The sequence below is a fragment of the Bombus fervidus genome, chromosome 5 (assembly GCF_041682495.2).
Source record: "Bombus fervidus isolate BK054 chromosome 5, iyBomFerv1, whole genome shotgun sequence".
In the NCBI taxonomy this organism is placed as follows: Eukaryota; Metazoa; Arthropoda; class Insecta; order Hymenoptera; family Apidae; genus Bombus; species Bombus fervidus.
In genome coordinates this window covers 12395608-12420329 of record NC_091521.1, presented here as the reverse complement: position 1 = coordinate 12420329, position 24722 = coordinate 12395608, and the positions used below count along the sequence as shown (strand labels likewise).

The window sequence follows — 24722 nt, the reverse complement described above, 5'->3', positions numbered from 1 at the left end:
CACAGAGTTTTCCACGTGGATTGCACGCTGCGGAAACGTGAGAGCATCGTTCGACAATAACGAAAGACGTCATGTCTGCTTTGACGCTTCGTCCGACTGACGCCACAAATGGCGGCCAGGTGAGCGGAGATGGCAAAGGTGAGCGCTTAACGTCAGGATAATTCGAGACTCTCGTTTTCCGCCTGCGGAACGAATGTCCATAAACTGCCGCAAGTTTCAGCCTGGTAACCTGGCGACGAAAGTGGATTAGCAAGTTTTGCGTGGGTGATGGCACGAGGCAAAGGGAAAGGGAGGATGAAGGGAAGGATGGAGCGGGCAATGGAGCTGTAGAAAAAAGTTGCGATAGATGGAAAGGGTGGAGCGTGTGGTGTAAATGATCGTCGTAGTGGTACGCAAAGCTAGTATAACACTGCAAATGAAAATTGTTTAGTTTGTCAGCGGAAATGCATTTTTCACGAAGAAATCCCATTGAAAGTTGAAAGTTTTCGAAAGTTTTTCAAGTCGTGTAAAAATTCGTTTAAAAGTTTCAATACAAAATTTTCATTTTTACAATGCAGTCATGTTTCTTTATGGTTTTAAAGAGCGCATATGCTGCGCATATAAGCGCAATAAAAATGGGAGATCATAATCAACCACTTGTAACAATGATATGATTTTATGAAGATTTGTTTTAGTTTATTAAATTAAATTATGTACCAGTTTCCTTGTACTAATTTAATGTACTAATTTACTTTTACGAAATCTTTTGAACAGTTGGTTGATTATATTTGGAAGAATTTGTAATAAATTTATCAGTTCTAAAGCTGCAAAAGTTCCTTAAACACTGCTGTCACAGTGTTTCTTCATCCTGGGGAAATTTATCGTCTGTCTTTAATTAAATTAAAAATGAATGCTATTTTGAAATTTAATCCAGTTTGAATGTTTGAGAAATAGCAAATAATAGCAAATAATAGGAAATAAAACGTGAAAATGAGGTTATGAAAATTCCAAATTATTATAATAAATGTATATAACAATATGACAGCGACTTATTATCAGATATTTGATTTGGAAATAGTACAATAATAAAATACTGAATAGTGAATATTGGAAAACTGGAAGAAAAGGACAGTAAAATAAATGAGTCAAGGGGGTAACTTATTGAATCTTTTAATGCCACCCTCAAGGAGGATCTGTACCCCACAGATACGAAAGGAATGTAAATCTGTGAGAAACCTAAAACGATTAAAAGAGAAGAGAACAAAAGAATCGTTTTAGTAGAAGAGGCTCGATCAGAGTGTAGTTAATCAAGTCGTAGGATAAATTATTTCGATCGTTGAGTAACAAAGAGATTCCCTTTATAGGTAAATTAATTGTAGCAAGTGGGCGGGGAAGTAGTTATACGGAAAAGAATGAAATAAATCTTTCGAGTTTCAAATTGTTTTGTAATTATTGATGTAACGTTTATTATTAAAATACGAATGCTTAAGGAAATTCATGTTCCTACTTACAGGCAAAAATCGATAAACTGATTAATAATAAAAGAATTTAAACTTGAATTAAGATGCGGCGTATTAAAGTATAAAACATTCTATCTATTATATTGTATTTTAATATTTTTTATCGTTTCCTCTGCGTGTTTTTCTACGCGTATTTATTTAAATGTTGTCTCCTGTATTTATTTAAATATTTATCTCATGTATCTTGGAATTTTAAATATTTTTGTATTTACATTCATTCTCTTGCATGTTTAAATATAAATACGGAGCGTATTTATTAAAATACGTATATGGATAAATTGATATGAACATTTTTCGCAAAAACATTTCATTACGAAGATTTTCCATGTTACGAACAATTTTTAAATCTACATAGAGTAATACGAAATAAACAGTAAGACGAAAAGGTTACTATTTCGTATCGATTTAAATTATTTTAAACGTTGTTCTTTGTTATCTTTGGTATTTTCCAAGATAAAACGCGTTGGAAGGATATTTTAATAATATTAAAGGTAAAACGAGCGAAAATAAGCCTTCATTAGAAAGAGAAAGAAAAAAATGTAGAAAAAGAGGATATAGAAAAGCAAGTGAAGGGAAATACACCACGCGTAAGTAGAACGAGTCGATGTCTGATCAGTCCGAGGATAGTATGTGCAATAGACACGAGACAAAACACGAAAAGAGGAAGACCAGCACCGAATAAAGGCGCGATTTCCATGAAATGCGGCTCTAAAATTTCTCTGGAAAAGAATTCCCACTGGGTTTCCATATTTTTACGATCTATTATGAACGTATTGAACTTTAAAAGATGAACATCGAAACAAACGCTTTATGCTCCGAAGAAAATAACCATATACGAGCAACGATGCTAATTTTAGTTGTATTGCTTCGAGAGATATTGATCATACATTTCCTTTTTATCAATAATACAAAATGAAATCGGTGAATGGAAAATTTCAACAAATTCTTTTTACGGAACTGATAAAATGAGAAGTTTGGAAATTCATGTTTTTATTTGGAAAATTCATCCAGATCGCAATTCCAGATTTTTTCACATTTATGTAACTTGTAATAAAATTACAGGAACATACAATAACAATAAAAAATTTATTAAAGAAACCGAATGTTCAAATCGCGAACACTCGATTTAAATATTTAAACCAAAAACATTGGTTTTACAATATCTACAATAGATGCTATAACCTACTAATAATATGTAATCCAAGATACAACTAAACAATATGACGATACAAAAAACATAAAAATAGGGGAATATTAACAAAAAATCTATTAGGAAGAGCTAAAACTAACCCAAGGAAACTAAACTCAGAATATCAAGAAACCCAAACATTTACAAAACGCGCGAAAATCAATTCCAACCACAGCAACCCGCTAAACCAGCGTTCTTCCAACCTCTCCCTCATTAATTATCATCCTGCTCCAAACACCTGTCTAACCACTTATCCTTCCGATACGCACAACTTTCCCTTTCCCACACGAAGAACCTTTCTCACCCTGAATCCTCCGAACGTGCTCGATCCGACTTGAACAACCCGAAACTTCTCTCATCTATCCGAAACTGGAAAAACCGCAACAACAACAACACCAACAAGACAAAGGAAGAATTATAAAAAAAGAAAAAAAAAAAAGAAAACATCCAACACGAGCAGCAGCGTAGATAAAGCACGGGAAAACAGCTGCTTACACATGCAGGGGCGAACGCACAGGGGTAAAATAGGCTGGCGGCAGTAGGAGGAACAGGGCAGGGCAGGCGCAAGCTGAACAGTCGCTGAGAAGCCGAGCAGAGTGAGAGAGAGAGAAAGAGGAAGGTGGCAGGTACGCTACCACCCTACCGTGCACCCACAACGTGTCCAACAGAGACACCGAACCAAAGACACCGAACTCGACCGGCGTTGGTGCGTCAGAGAGAGGGAAACTCAGCGTGAGAGGAAAGGGTAGCTCGTAGAAGAGGATGGAGAACTTGGCGCCTGCGTGTTGATTCTTGAGAGCTCGGCTCTCATCCAAAATCCTGGATCCCAGTCGCGAGCGCGCCGCCGATAGAAAGCATTCGGAGGAGCGAGGACGATCACGGTCGCTGACCTGACTGCCACCCGGCGAGAGTCCACCCTCTGTCGCGCTCCCTCTCTCGCGCTCTCCCTGTCTCGCCCGCGGAGCCACAAGTTAGAATCCACGAGGAACACCGGCCGGCCGGTTCCATCATCTTCGTTGCTCCTCTTGGAACCGTGTCTAACCTGGTCACGAAACAGCGAAACAGTTTCGACGACAGGCTCAAGACTTTCGGGGATTTGTTCTTTCGCGATGTGGTTCGTGGACGTTCGTCAGGATGCATCGGCGAGTGACGTTTGATGGGTGAAGTTTGAGTTTAGAGAGAGGATTCGCGGTGCATCGCGCAGGTTTTAGAAGGTGGATGAGCTGGTTCGTTAAGGTGGATCAGAAGGTTTGCGGGCCAAGTCACTCGCAGCGTGTCCATTGTTCTGCAGGCGGAGGTTGAAAGCGTTGCAACTGGGAGGGAACATTCTTCGGGGGTAAGAATCGAAGAAGTGTTTATTGCATGCTTCTTTTTCTTTCTTTAATTCTTTCTTCGTCCGGTGGAAAGCTACAGGAAGTTGGATATCGTAACTGTGGAAGCGTAACGCAGGGTTTACTTTCGGATGAGAGGAGTGGAGGAACAACCGAGTGAAGTTTTTTGGTAAATGGCGGGTTGTGTGCTTTTTATTTGTTCCGTTTCGTGTCAAAGGCTGATTGATGGACTTTGGATGAAGAAAGAATCGGTAGGGTTAATGTCGTAGCAGGTCGATTAAAACTCGAGGGTGGATCGGGCTGAGCTTGTGGAGGATCGTGCGTCAGATTTGTCTGTATCTTAAACGAATGTACTTAAAGATGATAGTTTTAATTAATTTCACCGTGGGGTGCATAGTTAAATTGAACACCAATACGGTGGTTGGCGGTCCAGAAGATAATTCTTTTCAACAGTTTGAAGAAATAATGGTTTTAATTCGAGCGATTTATTTAATTTGCACGTAGAGGGTAATTTATAAGAGCGCCGGGAGCAATTTTTTACTTTTTCATGGTTTAAGTGAATTCTTGAGGCTGAATAATGCTTGGTGAAGTAGAAATGTGAATTATAGTGATTATTTAAATAATTATTCGAATAAATATGATGGCAAAGATAATTTCAATTATTCGCGTGATAGTTAAAAGACACCGTGAAAAGAAAACGCTTGAAAATTATAGAAATCTAAAGGGATGAAATTTAGTTAATCAAATAAAAATGTCACTTTATATGATTTATATATGAATTACATATGAATACATGAAAATGCGGTTATGAGAACGCTGCTACTATAGAAAACTTCAATTATCGAAATTACGACTTAAATTGAATGTCACTTACAATAATTTGTGTCATTTGGAAGCTGCATTGTGATGTATTCCTTTTTTATGCGTTTATCATCCTTTGTTTATTACTCTGTTACTGTATTCCATTATCGCGTTATTACATTGTCAGCAAACAGACCATTTGTCGCAGTTACCATTATTCCTCCTCATATCATCCTGAAAAGCTGTATTAACAGCCAGCTTTGTACTCATGAATAAAAGAATACCATATTGTAGAGAAGAGAAGAATGGAGTAGAATTATATGGAATTTTATAATTTTCAATTAGAATCAGTTGCAAATGTATACGCTAAAATTAAAAAAAAAAAAAAAAAATCGCTGAAGAAATCGAGAGAATAATGGTAAACCTCGCGAATGAAAAACTAACTTTCAGTTCAATAATTAACATGCAAATTAATGATAATTGGGAGAAATTCCAATATCCACGTTCGAAATTATTCACAGAACAATAAAGTAGAATAGAAAGGAAGTCATTAGTAGAACGTGGAGAAGAATAACCCGTCTAATTGCTCAAACAATAATTTCACTTCAAGTAATTTACACGAGAATTAATTAAAATTGCAGGACATTTCAGACTATGGTAAAATCACATTGAAACATGATCAATAATGAAACCTGAATCATCCTCTTTCATATCGTGTTCTTCTAATTTACATTCGACTTTTCATTCGTTTCTTAAGGAAGTCGGTTTTTCTTATTTTCGCGCTAGTATCGTTTTGAACTCGCGATCCTAGCGTGGAATATTCTATTGAAGGAGAAAGACACGTTCGAAAGAAGATCGTGCGTTATGCTTAAAGAAGAACATCTCTAATCGCGACGATTTGCACGCTTGCAGAAGAAACGACGCACGAACCTCGGTAAATCGGGATCTTCGACCCAGAAACGGGGAGTTGGCGCAGCTGCTACGTGTGCTGATACGTCGTATAACGTCAGAGCGATCCTGATCGGTGCACGTGTTCACGCAACGAGACTACGTTTGAAGAGCACCACCGATGAACAGGTAGATACGTGCACGTTTGCATGCCTCGTGATTAAGACCTTCGGATGATCAACCTTATTAACACGAAGAGTAAATTTACAATCCGTAAAGTTTCAACGTGAGTTCTTTAAATTTGGCGCTTTTGTGCTTTCAAACTCGTATTTAAAATGCAAAGGAATATAAATCTTCAGTATGTACAGTACTAGGAAAAATTGAGAACGAAGAACGATTCGTTGGTCTGTTGGATTTATTGACGAATGAAAGGCGAATTTTATTAGGTTAAATTGCGAAGGGAGGGTAAATTTGTAATACGCGAAATGTCGGTAATTTTTAGAAATAAATATAGCGTATAACTATAAATACGCTGCTAATTAACATGTAATGTTAAAAGAAACTGTGATTTTTAATATAATGAATTTTAGAAGTAGAGTGGCGTTATGAATTTTGGAAGAGAGGAGATTTTTCATTAGACGAAACGTTCGATGTAAATTGACTTCGTACTACGTCGAATTTTAAAGGAAGCATAATTTTCATTATGTGGTAATTCGGATGTAGCTTTACATCTTGTAGAATATTCTGCACTGTGTACATTTCCAAGAGAAGTCATATTCACCGAAGAGATGTTAAAAGTAGAGTCGTTTCTTGCTGCGTTAAGTTCTACGAGGTGATTTTCATTATTTAAAATTTTGGAGAGGTATTTTGAGAGGATAATTCTTATCCCATAAAATTCGAAACAAAGAAGACACGATTAAATATGAGACGTGTAAATAAAATTATATGAAATAAGATAATATTTCGCCATGTTAATATTTTTATCGGGCGTAATTTTTCAGTCTGCGAAAATTTGTACGAGGGATCATTTTTCATTATGAAAACTTTTGAACGACGGGGAAATTGAGACAATTGATTCGATGGTCATTTTATTGAAGTTTATTGACGTGGACATCCTTCTTCAGGCCGTGATAATTAATATATCACGCAATGATATCTTGAAAAAGTGATTTATGAGACTGGGTTTATTATGAAACTTTGAACATAAAAGAATTTGCATTGTTCAAAATGAAGATTGATAGCAATTCTCCATCAATTAGGGAGAAGCTCTTTGTTGTCTATTAATTATCTTCACAGCTTAAAAAATTTACTTAAAAAGTATACTTATTTTAAGCTTCAGCTGCTTCGAACTAATTTTTTACTGTAATGTATAAATTTACATATTTCGATTATTAATCAATTTATTAATTTTAATTCCATAGGAAATATCGGTAAAAATTAATCGTTTCTAAGTACTTCGATACTGACATTAACTTCGCTTCTTTGTCTCTTCTACGTCTCTTTTTTAAGTTGTCAATTTTCAAAGGCTTCGCTGCAGGAGATAATAGGAATACTCGCTTGAAAGCTACCTATGGGGTAAAACTGTTCAACGATACGAGTAGATAATAGGGTCAGATTGAATAGACGCCTCATTATCATTATTCCTCGAAATAGATATCCCTTGGATTCTGCATTGTCAATAAAACTACCCATCATCGATTATAATTTCAATAGAAAAGATTTATGTGCAAATTGTTAAGAAAATTATAATCTTACAGTTCCTTTCATTTCCATTTTATGTTTCCTGTTATCGAGAACTTTCAGCGAGTCCTCGATAATTCTTCGATGGATAAACTAAATATAAATGTAGATAAATTGCTCTCTTCGTTTTTACAGACAAAAATTCAATCATTTTTACGTTTAACGAGATTTCAATATGAATCTTCGATTTTGTATTATCGAAACTAATTTATCTTCAAACGTAGTAAAGTTCTCGTAATATATAAATTGTGTAAATGTTCGAAATATAATTATACTGCTCTTTTTTTTTTGTTTTCTTATAAATATAACGAACATAGACATCGTTTATTACTACAAGTTTAATATTATTCCAATATGAATCTTCGATTCTGAATTATTTTATACAAGTAATTTATAAAACTTCTATACACATAATTACGTGCTTCTTTATTTTTAATCTTTTCACCTGTTTGAACGTAAAAGATTTAAATATCGTTATGCTCAATGTTACTCTGACACGAATTACAAATTCCGATTTACTTGATCAAAAATATCTTCTCTGACGAATGACAAATATTCTGATCGAAAGACGATTTCACACAAGTGGAAGGAGACAGGCGGGAAAAGGAATAGAACTATAAAGTATATTTCCCAAACTAAGCATTCTCTGCAGAACTATTATTACGTAATAAAGAATCATATCGACCTCCTTTTGGGAGTCATCCCGTACATCTCCGCAAGGAAGAAAAGAATCCAGTCTATGAACGTATTATCTCCTTAAACGTGCTTCATCTCGGCAATATTCCCTCGAACTTCGCCAAGGGAGCAAGTAGCCGCTATCTCTTCGCCTAGGAATAGAAGGATCACCAGCAATAATACCGCCATTACCTATCCAAATGGGAATTATGCACTCAGAAAGAAACTTTTATCAAACAAATATCGTCTCATGGTTTTCTCATATCGTTAATGTCCTCGCATTCCAAAGACCATAAAAAAACTCTTGTAAAACCGGCGTACAGTCGAGTATTTCAGGCTCTAAGTCTGTAGTTTTGTAATTTATGGAGGAAATTGTGCAATGGAAATTTTACTTACTAACTAGTGCCTTCATAATGAACATAAAGTAACATGTGTAGAATTTGGTATACACTATAGAATATTGGGATATTGTTCGTCATTTAATCCAACAAGTTTATAGCTAATTCGCGTATCTATATGTAAATTCATATTTTCTTCAACACGACTGAAAGAATAGGTCATTAAAATTCAATGAATATTCGAATTTGGTATAGAGGAGAAGGTAAAAAGTTGCACGAGATATTCGTAATGATTTCCTTATTAAATCTAGCTAATTTGTCGATTAAAAATACACCAATTAAAAACGAATTATTATATTGTGTTATAGGTAAGAAAAGTCGAAGGAAAGATTCAAGTAACTTTTTACTAGATACCCTTCACCATATTGGTAACAATTGGTTATTTTAGGATATGTAGTTGCGTCTATTCGTTGCTGCTGTGAAATAGAATTCTGTTTTTTAAAATTATAACAAAGTTATAGAAGATGATATCTTTTAAACTTCCTTTCGTCCGTCGCTTTGATTCAATACAATCAACAAGCGTAAAGAAAAGTGGCACAAAGAATACCAAGACTAAATAAAGTTTTGGATAAAGTAAATATATATGTATTTTTTTTTCTGAGTTGCCACAGTCAAAAATGAGAGCGATTCTTCGCAAAAGTGAACGGTTTTGAAAATTCGGCCTCGTGAACATTTGGCCGACAAAAGCCTTAACCGAAAAGTAGAGATTCGCGTAAGAACTGTAGAAATCCATGTCATACGAGAGTGGTAAACGATAAGCGGCAAGATAAGTAATGGCACAACCAATGTTGTCAATTTTGTGGCTTATCGTTTTCTGTATGATAGCAGTTAGTTAGAAAACATATCTCAAAACTAACACAGCGTTCACGTTTCAAAAATATACAAAATAAGTCGCAGGGTAGGTAACGAATATGAAATTTTTAAAAAAGTATCGTCAAAATTCACGAGTACTTCAAACGTCAGCAGGTTGTCGGAAATTTTACACCCTTCATTTCCGTGAAAAACAACCTTCATTTTTGGTTCCAGCGATCTCAAAAAATCCCCGAAAAATGTCATTCTAGCCGAAAGTTTTGCAGTCCGGACACTACGCTAGAGTCAGACTTTTTAATTTATACGATACTGATATAATAACAAAAATACAGTAATAATATATAATATTAGGTTGTCCGGAAAGTGTCCTTTTTTTTACAGACACGTATTTTACAACGATGCATCTTTACACAAACGTGAAACTTAATCTATCAAACATTGTGATCTTTATCTTGATAGAACAAAATGGATCATACGTAATTCGATAAAATAATATAAAACTGAAAATGTTGTGCATCCATTATTTTCTTATAAAACGAAAGAAACTTTTCGGACGACCTAATAATACATAATACTTGATATAAAAAAATAATACACATAATTCACTGACATAATATAAAGCGTAACCCAATCAATTTTACGTTCACATACATCTCATTGTTAACGACCAGGGAAATCAAACAGAAACGCGTGTTTCAGATATAAATTTAACATCATTACGTATATGCAATAGTTAGGAAAATATCTCCAATATTCGTAATTTTTACTACTATTTATCGAAGGGAAACGATTTCGCCAATGAACACGGAAAGGACCATTGTTCGCGATCGTAAACGTTGAGTACACGCGACTTATCGTGGTTGCATGCCTTTTCACGCTCTATTTTCACAGTCAGGGACGATACCGGCGACTTAATGAATTCAACGAGTCAGCACGAAATATGCGTTCGCTAAGGATTTATTTCTTTATCCTGTGTACACGTTCAATGGCCGTATTATCTGGCCGAAACAATGGTGTCGTGTCGCTGGTTCGAGGCGGGATATCATGCATATGTAGGCTGTGTAATATCGCGTAGCCTCGACACCAAGTTATTTGTATTATAAGCATGCGTACGTGTGCCATGAACCGTACGTATCGTCTCTTCTCGCCTGAATATTGCGTGTGTGAATATGTGTGCGAATATCATGCCGAGTGGACGAAACATTTTGAACATGAGGGGAAAAAGCGAGGACATAGGCTGGTGAATAAAGAGGGCTGGAATATTTAATTTTGAGGGTGTATACGATTGACAAGGTTAAGATTATTTAATGTGAATTGTGAGTGTAATTTGAGCGAAATCTATTGCAGAATTCCATTTATCCGAAGTGTGTTTATTGAAATGCAATTTTATTATCTGGTATTTATTTATCGGAATAAAAAGAAGATTAAAGCGAAGAGAACGAGTGAATTAGTATTGCCTGAATTCCAGTTATATTAACTGTTCGTTCGGAGTATTTAACTTTGACGGTGTGTTTGCTTGATCTTGGGATTATTTCACGTGGATCGATTGGCGAGTCGACGTACGACTTTCAGTGAATTTAATTTAACTAAGATGTACGCTGGAATTCCATTTATCTGAACTCCATTTGCTCAAGTGAAATTTTATTACCGGAACTTTATTTATCGGAATAGAAAAGGTCACAGGAAACGACGACAATCGGTGTACTACAATCTGCGTTCCAGTCATATTAATTGTTCGTTTTTACACGAATTCAATTAAATAAAATTCTACTGCGCTCTAAACGAGGGAAAGTAAGAAGACAGTGAAATAAGAGTCTTCTTATTTGCAGGATGAGAGATACATGAAATTTGTCGAAGGTGTGTTTGTTAGATGTTACAAATTATGACGTTACAATTATTTGAATCGATCTAATTTAGATGATATTTACCCATAATGATGGAAAAACGAACATTTATTCGTGATAGTAGTCGAAACGTTTAATTTTGAAGTTTAGTCGGGATTATGTCTGATAGAAATTGTAAAGACTACGGTGTGTGTTGCTTGATAAGACTGCGTGTCACTTTGAATCGCTATCTAAACGAATTTTAAACGAAATTTACTTTAAACGAGAAATAAACGAGGGTGTATTACCGCAAGGTCTTAAAATCAGTGGAGGAGAAAACTACGAATGTCTCGAATGTTGATGGTAACCACAATTTAAGAGATGTTCAGAATGATTAAAGAATGACATCAATCGACGTCGTTGAGGCGTATGATACGATAATTTATGACTTCACTATTTCTTCACTAACGACTATGCTTCCAGGGGTGTTTCAAACGTTTTAACTGTAGTTTGCGACGTAGGCTGCATACTTATCACGCGAAACTTTCCGTTTAGACTGGATATTTTCCCTACTATATTTCGTGTAAAAAACTTGGTAAAATTACGTATTAAAGTTTAAACATCTACAATGTTTGCTTTACATTTTATTTTAGGATTTATGCTACTCCTGCTAATAATTATTTTTATATCCTCTTCTAAATATTAAAGTTTTACAATTCGAAATATTCCCCTGTAATTATCCTATTAATTTCCTATAGATATTCTACAATTATATATGTGAAAATTATAAAATTAATAAATATCGAAATTCGAAGACTACAAATATCCACGAGCTTCTTCTATATATTTTAAGAAAAACTTCAAATATATAGTAATTTTAAGTTTTAAGAAAAGCTTGAATAAACTATCTGTTTAAAGTAACTTGCACGTAATAATTACTTATTTAAAACAATTTTAACTTAGCTTCAATCACATAGGATATTAAATCCATTTATACGAAATCTGCTATCTCATAGAGAATTCTTCTAACAAGAACACGTTAATTCCGACGTTTGTTTGAAATTACGCGTGTTTGATAGAAATCGTTGAGTTTGATGTGGTTTTCTTTGATAATGCAACCTGTAATGTTCACTGAATCTAACTTATGTGAAGCCTCAAACAGAGGAAAACGAGGATGTACTTCTCGTATGGTTGGGTTGTTTAATTCTCAGGTCTACTTGAAGTTATATTTGGTAGTTAACGTTGACAGTGTAATGTATTCTACTATTTTCTGTTATGTAGGTTAATGTCGCTTGTTTATTAGCGTAGCCAGTGATTTTAGCCATATATAATTTAAGTGAAACCTACCCTAAACGAAGGTAGATGAAGATATAATTCTGGTGTGGTTCAAGCGTTTATTTCTGAAGTTTATTTCCAATTATTTAGTTCATTCACTTCTCCATAGTTATTAGTTGTATTTAGCTGCAAGCGTGAAAAATTGTGCTCCGAGTTGTTCGATAAGTCTGCCTGTAATTTAAATGAAAACAAACTTGATTCTAGAGGAAAATCGAGTTTTTCGATGCTTTGAAATTCTACTTCCGTGGTATCTACAGGGAAAATATGTTTTGTGCACATACAGGGTGTCCAAAACATTCAGGACAAAACGTATACTATGCATTAATGAGGTCAAGTAGATAAGAAAGCTTCATATAAATCTACGTCCGAAAATTCTGTATTGAATTAAACGTTTAAAAAGTTTTACTAAGGGCGTGTGCAAACATGTCGACTTCAAAAAACTTTTTCTTCGCTTTTTTTCAAGGCTGGATATATATAGAATAGTATAGTGAAACGGTATTTTATAATGTTAAAAAATTGGCGAAATTGTAACACGAATACGAGTGCACTCTTTCATTTTAGAGAAAGATTAACTTAAAATTTTAAACGTATTTTTCTCTCGAAACTATGTTTTGCTATCTTGCGTCCAGTTGATCTCCGAAACTCTTCATCCGATTAAGTTGAAATTTTTATAGGTTATTCCGCGTAACATTATCTACAATGTTACAGTTTTCTTAATATCGTAATTTTGATAAATATTAAAAGTTGTTCATCTTCAGCGAAAAATAAAACAATTTTGTCCTCAACAAGGCAAAGTTATGAAAAAGTCGTAAGCTACGTCGGAGATTATTTATTTTCGTATAAGTTAGTAGAACATTTTTTGCTCCTTACGGCCCGGATCGCATTTGCCGCTGTGGTGCAAGCAAACAAGGTTCTGCTGAATACGGAGTCAGATAATGTTGTGCCACATCGCCATTTTGTAATTTTACGTAATAAAAAATATACGAACGCAGAGATAAGGATAATGTTGCTTCAAGTAAAAATATTGATCTTTTACCAAATAGTTATAGGTGAAAGTATACGTTTTATGCACTTTACTTTTTTTAGGCTTCCAGGGTTGCATATCCTTTTAATTGCTTTGGCAGTTGTAATAAAAAAATAAATAGTTGGAAATTTCTTCCTTCTGTACAAATGCAGCGCTCTATTCGTCGAACGAACGATTATCAAACTCCTTCGAATATTTCTACTGTCGTAGAAATAGCGGTAAATGCATTCTGGATTCTCAAAGCTGGTCTTCTGTTTCTATAACGCTTTTATAAACGAAGAAAAACTTTCCCGGAAATCTGCGATAGTTTCTAATTCTTCGAGAAAGTATTTTCAAATTCCTTTTACCTACTTGACCTCGTTAATACGTAATACAAGTTTCGCCCCGACCTTTTCGTACACCCGGTATGTATCAGGATGAAAAGAGATACCATTTCTCTTAGAGGATAATATTACAATTATAATGAAACGTACACTCTGAAACATCGCATTAATGTTTAAAATTTGCAATGTTTCATTATAACGTTTACTTATCATAGTAAATTCGAAGAATATATTTGAGACATAACTTGAGAAAATACTTGTACCTATTTACACGCTCACTGTTTTGGATATAGGTAGAGATCGAATATCGAAGTAGATTTTACTGAAAACCATTTCAACTAACTTTTAGCTGACGGTAGATTTTCAATAGATTTCCTTCGGTCTTATTTAATAGCTAGGTTTGGCAAGTTTCGCTCGCACGGGTTTTAATTTAAGGACTTCAAAGGTATTCAAAGAGGATATTGAAGATCAGAGGACGCGTTAAAGGATTCAAATTCAAATCAGGCCTTCGCCGCGTATCCGGGCAGATTTTTTGCCCACTTAAGGATTAACTCTCGCTCGTACCGCCGATCTAATTAGCTTAGTCTCTATAGTCACAAGGATCTTCATCTTCCACCCGGTGCCAATCAATTATACCTTTTTTTCCCTTGCCATTATTCGTTCCATTGACTCGATTCGCGTCGAACAAATATTGAGTGAAAGTTTTCATTCCATTTTCCACGATACTCGCGAGCTTCCACTGTTGGTCTTCGGTTTGCTTTATTTCGACTTGTTCGAAACGTGATTCTATATCGAGAAACGTACCAATCAAAGAGAAAAGTTTAATACCGACCAATGAAAAGAATCTTGTTTTTAATTAAGCAAGAACATCTACTATCACGATGAAAATATTTATCGAGAATTAATCGTTCTTTGATCGTTAGGAAATATTTCTTTCGTGACGAGAAGACGCTAAACATCGCGGCGCAACTATTTGGAAGAATATTTTGCTGAGAGTTGTAAGTTTTTCGGAAAGTTTACAGAAGCAACTTATTACTTCTTCGTCTATCTCTCGATGAAAAAAGAAAGTCGATCGAAATGTTAACCAAGCTAGAATATCATTAATTTGTTTTACTCTTCTATTTGGAAAATATTTTCCCCGATCGTCTAATAATAAATATTTCTGGAAGTTTAATGAAACGCCGATTCTATAAAAATACGGTGTCACCAAATTTCTTCTAAATTTCGTTGGGAATTCTTCGAACAATTCAATATCTTCGATTATTTTAGCGATATATTTTCCTATAATTCCGCGATTCTATGAACAATATTTCGTTTTCTGTTCATGGTCGTGGATCGATTGTTCTTCCGGTCTTGAAATTTTCTCGCAGAGAATTGTACGGCGCATAAAAAGAAAATCGTAAACTGCTTTTATGATGGTAAACGTTCATAAAACGTTGGAAACTCTAAATGGAATTCCAGCGCAATGTTTCTGCAAAATTCTGATTCAATACGCTACACCAAATAACGTGTACACGCTCGATGAAAGATAGGATAACGAACGGAAGGGCAAGATTGTTACCGCGTAAAGGGAAATGAACCGTTTGTAGTCAGACGCAACGTCAGACTGCTACCAATGAAATTATATTCCCGCGTAATACGTATTGGCACGATTTTAAACAGAAATTCGTTCGATTTTATGATACACGAATTTTATGAAAGCCCCGATTATTTATAATAATTACAATATGTAGGGTGTCTTCAATCCTGCATAATGTCATGTGAATTGCAAGTTACATACACGGTCTTATGAAAATATTCCAAAAATTTGTTGATAGCTTTTGCGAATATATTATAGAAAATAAGTTATAAAATGATAATAACTATTTTCTCGAAAGATAGGTTAAATACTACATTATGAAATTAAATAGAAGATTAAAGTAAAATTAACAATTTTCCATAAATATTGTGAGAGCGATTATATGCATATAAGCGCCAGGTTGAATATTTGCTGAAGAAATTCGTTCGGTCTTTTTTTTCATTATTATATTAACAACGTCATGAAAAATGAACCGAGGATTGACCTTAATGCTGTTTTTTATGTATGTACTTAACGATAACCACTCGCTTTTTATGCCAATCCAACGTAACTGTGCCTCTTTACAACGTTCAGACGATATCACATCGAGAAAGGCCTTTCAATATTACTTTTATATTATCTGTATATTGTTACCATACCGTGATTCATTCTTCAATCTTCAATAGGTCTGAGTCGATAATTCGAAAAATAGACCATCATCGATCATGTTTCAATCATCGAAGTAACAAAATAATTATTTCTGCTTGTCTCGAAACTCACGATGGTTTCCAGACAAATTTCGAAACTATTTAATTTCGAACAACATTTCGTAACTCTGCAATTCTGAAACAACGTGAATGTTATCCGGTTCACACGATGTCTGCATTGTAAACGATACTTCGACAATCTGTTCGAAACGCTCAATAAATTTCAACTAATTTACAAAAGCTATCGCTGTCAACAACCTCTCAAGACATTAAACTTTCGATGATCAAAATTACAAAACCCTTAGAAACTCCATTGTTCGAGATCTTCGTCGAGCTAGAAACTCAAGTGAAGCTAAAACGATATTAACTTTACAACGATCGAACGATGATCATCTTCCAACATAACAAATTTCTAATTAACAAAAACCATGAAACCTTCAAATGCTGTCGTTGGAGAACAACTCTAACATCTTTCACATTTTCCTTTCAATTATCCCTTTCCTCTGTTCACGTAAAACTACAAATAAATTTCAACGAGTTCAAAACCTTGCAATGCGTTAAGATCGCAAGGTTCTCGAAGTTCCTTAATTTACAATAATCTTTTTTTAGAATATTTTCTTCGCTAACAATTTCCATTTCCATTTTCTAAACTTCAATACCTCGAACATTTTCTGGCGATCATATCTATTTACGAATTTATTTTACGTTTCCTGAAAATTCGTTATTTCCACGCCCTAATGGCTGTCATACAAACTCATGACAGCCACGAAGAAAGAAGAAAAGCGAATAAAAATTTTATTAGCCACCGAGTCGAGGCTCGTAGTCCCGCTAGATAAGAAAAGAAATCTCCAAATCTTTTACATCTTCTTTCGCAGCCACTTCTTCCTTTCCCCTATTCGCATTTCCTATAAATTTAAATCCATTCAATGGCTACTTCCTGACACACCAAGATCACACGATCGCAAAATCCCCAAATCTTCTTTACCTAGATTTACCTAAAATTCTCAACAGAAATTTCCAATAATACGGTTTACATTACTTTCCCTAACCCACAATCCTTCGACATGTCTCTGCACACTTCATACGATCGTATCTTTCGTTTCTTATTACTCTCCATGTTCCTAAGAAATTTTCTGTTTCCATCCAATAACAGCTATCTATGATATATACGGACCTACGATAGCCACGAAGAAATAAGAAAGTCGACGAATAAAAATTTTTATTAGCTGCCGTGGGCGAAGCGTGCGGATTCGCTACGTAAGCCTGGAAAACAAACGTTGGACATTTTGCGTCTCTTCTTCCCTTTTCACACGAAACTTGCAATTTTACATTTATGCAAAGGCTACTTCCTGGCACGCAAATCTTGTAAAATTGCGAAATTCTTAAGTTCTCTTCATCTGGAGTAAAATTCTTAATCCCAAAACTTTGCACATTCGTTTTTCTCACCGCGATACAGCAACATCTCTCTGAACGCTGTCTCGCAATCGCGCTTTTCATTTTTTATTACATCATTTCACGTTCCTTGGGGAGCGTTCAGACCAGACCGACCAGATCGATATTATCGCCAATATTGCAGTCGGTACTTCAGGTTTTCAACATTATCGTACGTAAGAGACCTTCCAGACGATCAATATATTAATGTCGAGGACTGAAATAATCATCACGATATTGATCGTGTGAACGCTGCTTTAGAAATTCGCTGTTTTTATTCAATAACAGCTACCATATGGAACCTATGCGAGTCAGGAAGGAGCAAGGAAACCTACGAATAAAAATGTTTATTAACTGTTGAGAGCGAGGTTCGCTGTTTCTCTGTCTGAATATCGGCTTTACGAGGCGTGTATCCGCGCGGCGTAGACGCCGCGACGTCGCGACGCGACGCGACGGCTGCCAATAAATACTTGACCCTCGAAGTCAACGACGCCCTTTAATATCGCGAAATGCAGCCGCCTAAGGTGCAGCTGTTCGATGAATAGGCAGGTCGACTGTCTCGTTTTGCCTCTCTTTCTCTTTCTCTTCGGGCGTTTTCTCGTTAAGAAGCCGCGCGGCGACGCACAGTTGGCTCTGCGTTAAGCGGAGAATACTTTGCCCGCTTTTTTCTTCCCACCTCGAGGAGCTGCGAAACAAAAAACGGCGGCAAAGGGTGCCGATGAACGTTCCTCGTCTCTTCCCTCCCCTTTTTCCTCGTCTCTTCGCGTTTCCGGATGCCGCACCGCCCATTAGACAGGGCGCTGACGAGGAATGCTACGTCGTCGAGATCTTTTTCGTTGGTGACGTTCGAGACACTCTGAAGGTTCTTATTTTTTGACGATGTTAAGAGAATAAATCACGAAGGAGACTGGTAAAGGTGTTATTTAAGGGTTGCTGAGAAACAACGGTGTAAGTGTTTTTCTTCTACTACGAGGTGGATACAGGAAACTATACGAATATTATACGATTTGGATTTACAGCATTCATAAGTTTATTAAACATTTATTAAACAAGTATATTACATTTCGTACCAGCTCATTGTCAGTAGCAGTCTCCTCGCACGACTACAGAAATTTGATGGGAACGAAACGTACAAGCTTATAAAGAAGATTCCTTTGTCTCCCGATGAAATTCCTATCCCCGCAAGCATCCAGTAAGCACACACAAGCCTGAAGAAAGCCTCCAGTTAAACGCAACTGTTAGCCATTAAACCTGCCTCACAAAACACGCTTGACAAACGTCTAGACCAAAATCTCCGTCATATTTTCTTACCAGTCCCCACTTGCTCCCCTGTACAATCCCCCATAGAATTATTCAACGTTCCTCTATTGCAGCGGTTGCATTCATTCACGACCATCTTTAAAGCGAAAATCAGAAACGAAAGGAGAAGAGTAGGAGAGGAGAGACCACGAAGCGTGTGTTGCAGGGGTTGCAACGCGCGCACCGAGACCTAATGAGTTAGAGGCTTTAGCGCGTCAAGTTTTCGGGAATCCTCGTGAAAGGATTATCCAGAGAAAGAGAGAGAGAGAGAGAGAGAGAGCGAGAATCGTGGAGGAGAAGCAGGGGATTTCTTTTGAAAGGCGTAGCCAGAACGGTTAATAGCGGGCCGTAACGAGCGAGAACGTCGTCGAGGAGACGAGGAATGGTTCCGCGAGAGGGGATTTCTAAAGACGCCAGCCTGAAACCTCTGGCAGCCGCGATCAACTACTTTTCGGCGATTTAATCCCGTTGAACGGCCGCTAGGCCTTAATTACAACCGTGTCTAGCAAAGGCAGTGGGAATTTAGCGTCACGAGCAATTGTAAACGTGCATTCGCACGCGGAAGGATATCGTCGAGCTCTCGAGTCGCTTTCACAATGGCAGCTTGCGTTAATTAGGCTCGCGAGACCCGATTAAACGTGGCTGATTTGCATTATGTAGTTGAGTGACGTTCCTTGATTTTGCTCCAGTTAATTGTTCTTTTGCCTTCTCCGGTTTAGTTGAAAGGCGGAACGTGTTCGTTTCAGAGATGTGGCTGCGACTAGGGGGTTGGAGCGGAAGAAGATTCCCGTGGAATTTCGGAATTAGACCGTTCGCGGCGAACGAAGTTCTAGAAATTTAGACGTGTAAATTATTAGTTTGGTATATTTAACTTGACTCGAGTCTAATGACTATTTCAAACTGAAATGCGATACCGTCTTACGATCATTCGAGGAAACATCATCTATCGTGTCTCTTGGTGGGTATTTATCGAGCAAGAAAAATTCTTGCAATGGTAAAATTATGTTACGTGAAAGGTACATAACAATCCAATTATCCAATTATCCAATCCAATTATTTTACGTAGTTAATGTTTCTTGATTTTACCTTGAATGTTTCGAGTCTCTAATACCCCGTAAAAAGTAGAAATTCCATCGTTTTGTTTCGAGTGTTTGGAGAGTTAATATTTTTTTAACATTTTTGTATTTCTGAAAATTTCTCGTTCTTCTTTCCAGCTGTTTAATTTCACCTAACGTTAACAATATTAGTACAACTCTGAAATTAATTGTATGTTAGACAGTTGAATTAGGATATTATATCACAGAGAAATAAAGATCCCCCTTTCTCAATTTATTTTTGTTATTTAATTTTCTTTTTAATAAATTCATTTATCATAATTATAATAGCTTGTTCACTACGAAGAATTTGCATATTAAAAACCGCAAAGAAATATTTTATGAACAAAATCTTTTATGATCGAACCACTCATACATATATTCGAAGGGTAAGTGGTAAAAGTGGCAGGCTGTGTTTCAGAAACTTCTTACCAAAGGGCACTCTCGTCATTCCTATTCTATAGCCAGATTTTTTAGGAATAATGGTCCTACTCTTTCAAAGAACATAACGTCAGGTCGCTTGCCGCCTTTAAAGTCTTTCACGCATCTTCCAAAAGTTCTCTGCGAGAGTCACTAGCCATCCTTAAACGTCTGGATTGCTCGTTCTCACAAAGTCACAAGTACTCTCTTCGACCATATTTGGACTAGAACCTTAGCCATAAATCGTACGGAAGTAAAATACCGCCAAGGTAATCGCCTTTGCTGATTCTTGACAATACGTCGTCGTTTTTAGGAATTGTTAAAAGAGATTTTTAATCCTCGTAACTTCGTTGTTCGTGTCGTAGAAAAAAGGTTACGTATAGTGGGAGGAAATTAATGGTATCTCGTATTTTGTTCTATTCGATTATGGCCCTCCTTTTTGCTGAATTATCGACAATGTATATGTATCAATCGTCTAAAATCTAAAGGGTCTCTTACGCACGATGATGTTGAGAATCGTCTGAAGATTCGTCACGTTTTAAGGAAAGATATTAGGTTGTCCGATAAGTTTCTTTCGTTTTATGAGGAAATAATATATTACATTATTTTGTCGAATTACATACGTTCAATTTGGTTCTGTTGAGATAAACACCGCGACATTTCACAGATTTGGTTTCACGTTTGTACGAAGGTGCACTGTTGTAAAAAACACGTTTGCGAAGTGTTAGAATTTAATCTTAAAGTTAAGATTAATAATCTGTGGAAGACACAATGTTTATGTTAAAATAATATTCAGTGATAATTATTAAACAGAACCACAGAATCAAATGTATATAAGCGAGTGATGTAATTAACAACGTATGCAAGAATTGTTGACAGTTGGCCAGTTACTCTCAGACTAGACATAGGTAGTGATCCATGATCCCTTAAATATTTTGAACCCCACTCTCTATACAGTAATGAGTATGACCTGTGTAAGTATCTGTGTACGAGTATTTGTGCCTATGCGTGTAATATCGTTGTATTCCAACACGAAAGAAAGACAACCTAATACTATGTTCCAGTGCGGTAAATTAAATCGTAAGAATGGAGTGTACAGTCTAGGGTTTAGGATCCATCGATTCACCGATATTAATAATTGACAAATTACCGTGTAAAAAGGCCAGAAGTAGAGGGAAACTGGTGTACCATTTTATGCTTAGAGAAATGGAAATGTCCAGGACTATTCGAATGACATCGAGTTTCCATGAATATACGTCGCCAACAGAACGATTTATAATCTCGTTTCCCTGCTATGTATCTGAGAAAAGCATTTCCATGTTTGAATGACTCGACGTTGCTCGATTAAATATCAGCTTTCCATTCGAATATTGCACGAGTTTGCGTACCTCTAAAAGGAAGCTATTGAAATCGAGAATTTTGAATCGAATATTTTTTTACATCGAACAATTATCACGGCTAATTTTAACACATTAAGGACGGTGTGCTTTGATAAGCATATAGCCTGAATTCCTATGTATTTTTCTAATTATTTAATAAATGATTGAAAAGATTGGAAAGAGTATAACATTTAATAATAATAATATAAATCTATATTATATATTATATCTATATATATTGTAAATAATAAGATACAGAAAGGTCTTCATAATCTTTTTCAAGAGACAAGTAGCTCTATTTCTAGCAAAATCAACTTCACTGCCACTATCTCTAATATTATTTTCACTTTCGGAATCACTTTGTACATTTGACTGCCTTGTTATTGCTAAATAAGAGGTTTTCTTATTAAATTTTTATGAAATTTTGTAAATATTGATAACTGTTTCTTATTAGTGAAGCATGTAACGTGAAATATTATAATATTCTGCTTATAACATCCATTGCTTCTCTTACTGTTTTCTTTAACGAATAGTTAACATTTTTTGCATTAAGTTTGTAAAACGTTAATTAGCGTCTGCCGAAGTCAATGTGTTGATTACGTTAAATATGTTAATGGCCATTTAGGGTTGGAAGGCACGTTTGATGGGATTCGTCGGTGGAAGTGATTGGGGTTTTTAGTGGAAGGAGAAGCAGGATGGTAATGACGGTGACAAGCCAGGTTAGGTTCGGTGAATTAGCCGAAGATGTGATTATGGCACACATACGTGGGTTCAACTGAATTTACTGCTGCATTAAGTTTTAAGTATATACATATAGGTATATCACGTATAGTAATTCAGTATTTGAATACTTAACGCAAATATTTACAATTATATTATATGTATTATACGAAACATTATGAAATTTCATTACCGTTGTAATGAGACTCGATCATGACGATGATATTGGTAAAATTTGGAACAAAATTAAAAATATATATATAGAATGTGTGTATAGAGATTACAGGACATTTAATGCAAGTTATATCTATATATATCTATGTAAATAAATATTTGATAATTTATATATATTTTATATATAAAGAAATGTATAAAAAGATAAAAATATTTTACAGAAAGGTAATGTAATATGTACATTATGTTACAATGTTTTCTAACAGTTTCACTATTTCATCTAATTATCACTTGTCTCTTATGTAGACAATAAATGTATTTTATAAATCTATTAAATGGATTCTGTGTATCTCAATTAGACGTATCGCGTTTCAACTAAACGCTTTTGTAACTCTATGCATTTAAACAATCCACTATTTCTCTATTACACCAGCAATTTTCTCCAAAATCCGATAAATCTCGAACGCGAGTATTTGCTCCATTTCCCTCGACAACCCCCCCCTCCCCCAACTCACACACACGTAAAAGAAAAAGAAAAGAAAAAAAAGAAAATAATTCGAAAGCAAAAGAAAAAGCAAGTCACACTTGACCAACATGACAGGCTTTACTGGAACAGCGCGTTCCCAGCAACGATGTCGATGAAATTGCGGAAATAAAAATAGGACATCGTGGCTCGTTCGTTCGAACGGCGGCCCTTGAAACTCGATAAAAGTCCACCGTTTCCTCGACGCGGCAATCCTGTTCCGAAGAAGAAATCTCCGAAGCCGGAAAAATCCGGACTGCTCCGGGGCCAGAAGTAAAAATTGTCAAACGTGGAGATGTTTCTCCACGTGTGTTCGATCGTGGCGGGGAAAAAATTTCGAACACAAGCTCTTCCAGGAAACTTCAATTTCGATGATTAAATGGAAATATGGCGTGCGAACAGAGGTCACGATCCTCCTGGGACGTCGCTCCTTTTTGTCGTGATAAAAATAGAGATAAAGAGAAAGAAAGAGCGAGAGGGGCAAAAGTAGAAGAACAGAGGAATCGCGGATGCGGGTGGCCATTGTCTCGTTGTACCAGCTTCGACGCGTTGATTACGCGACCGGGTATCTGTCGATGACGGTGGAACAATACGCCAACGAATGAATGAAAAGGCAAATAAACGGATATCTCGAGGTGAGGGCAAAGAGTTTTTAAACGGGTTATGCGATAACGCGACGATCGAGATACCAGGATGAATGTATCTTCAGTTGGAATTGGAACGCGCTGTTAATGCGGGAAACTCGGTTCCCTTCGGTATATTACGTTTCGCTGGAAAAATGGCAGATAGAATGGAATTTTTCTGGCCTTTGGGCAACCGTTTTAAGGATCTTTTCTAGTCGCTCATTTTCATTTCTATTTTTTCTTCTAGCAGATGCAAGAATACGTATCGCTTCTTTTATTTTTCGTTCGGGTTTGTTCAGTTCGCTGTATTTTATATTACGTGTACGTGTCACCTTGTTTCTGTTTTTTCCAAGCTACGAGGACATGTTGAATTTTTTACCGTTTCGAGAATTTTAACCTCTGTACTTTCTTCTTGAAACTACAAAAACACGTTTAGTTTCTTCTACTTTTTTAAATACGTTTACACGTTCTTTCTGTATTTCATGTGTGTAATTTGAATACAGAAAACTTCCTGGAAGATCAATATGTATCTGTGAAAATGTTTCGACGTCAATGGATTAGCTTTGGAGCTAGTTAACACTAGCTGTATAAAGTAATTTAGTTGACTGAAGAGGACTTAGCGGATTTAACTGCTTGGGTTGTTCTCAATCCACGTGACTGCTGTGGTTTCATGAATTTTCTTGGGAATTATGGAGTTAATACAAAAGTTGATATATTGAGTCCATACTTCACCGCAAGACAATCAACGTAACGTAAAGTGGAGAATTGAATAATTTAATTATAGTATTTCTTCCTCCATTTAGATTTTCAGCATTCTGTGAAGTTTAAAGGGCTTGAAGTATTTATGGCACGCGCTATTATAAAACGAATCATCTCTGTTTAAATTGTGAAAGTACTTCCAAAACTTCGATCTGTGAAACAGACTCCTGTAAAGTACCCATTATTTTATTATATTCTT

The 24722-nt window shown here is 35.9% G+C and overlaps 1 protein-coding gene across 1 annotated transcript in view; it reads left to right on the top strand.

Annotated features, from left to right (window-relative positions):
- Positions 1 to 3364: 3364 nt before the first annotated feature.
- LOC139987824 (uncharacterized) overlaps positions 3365 to 24722 on the top strand; it is a 94589-nt gene continuing 73231 nt past the window's right edge. Inside the window, exons 1-2 of the mRNA XM_072004539.1 lie at positions 3365 to 4024; positions 5733 to 5897. The gene's annotated coding sequence lies outside the window, so the exon portion shown is untranslated. The remainder of the gene's footprint in view (positions 4025 to 5732; positions 5898 to 24722) is intronic.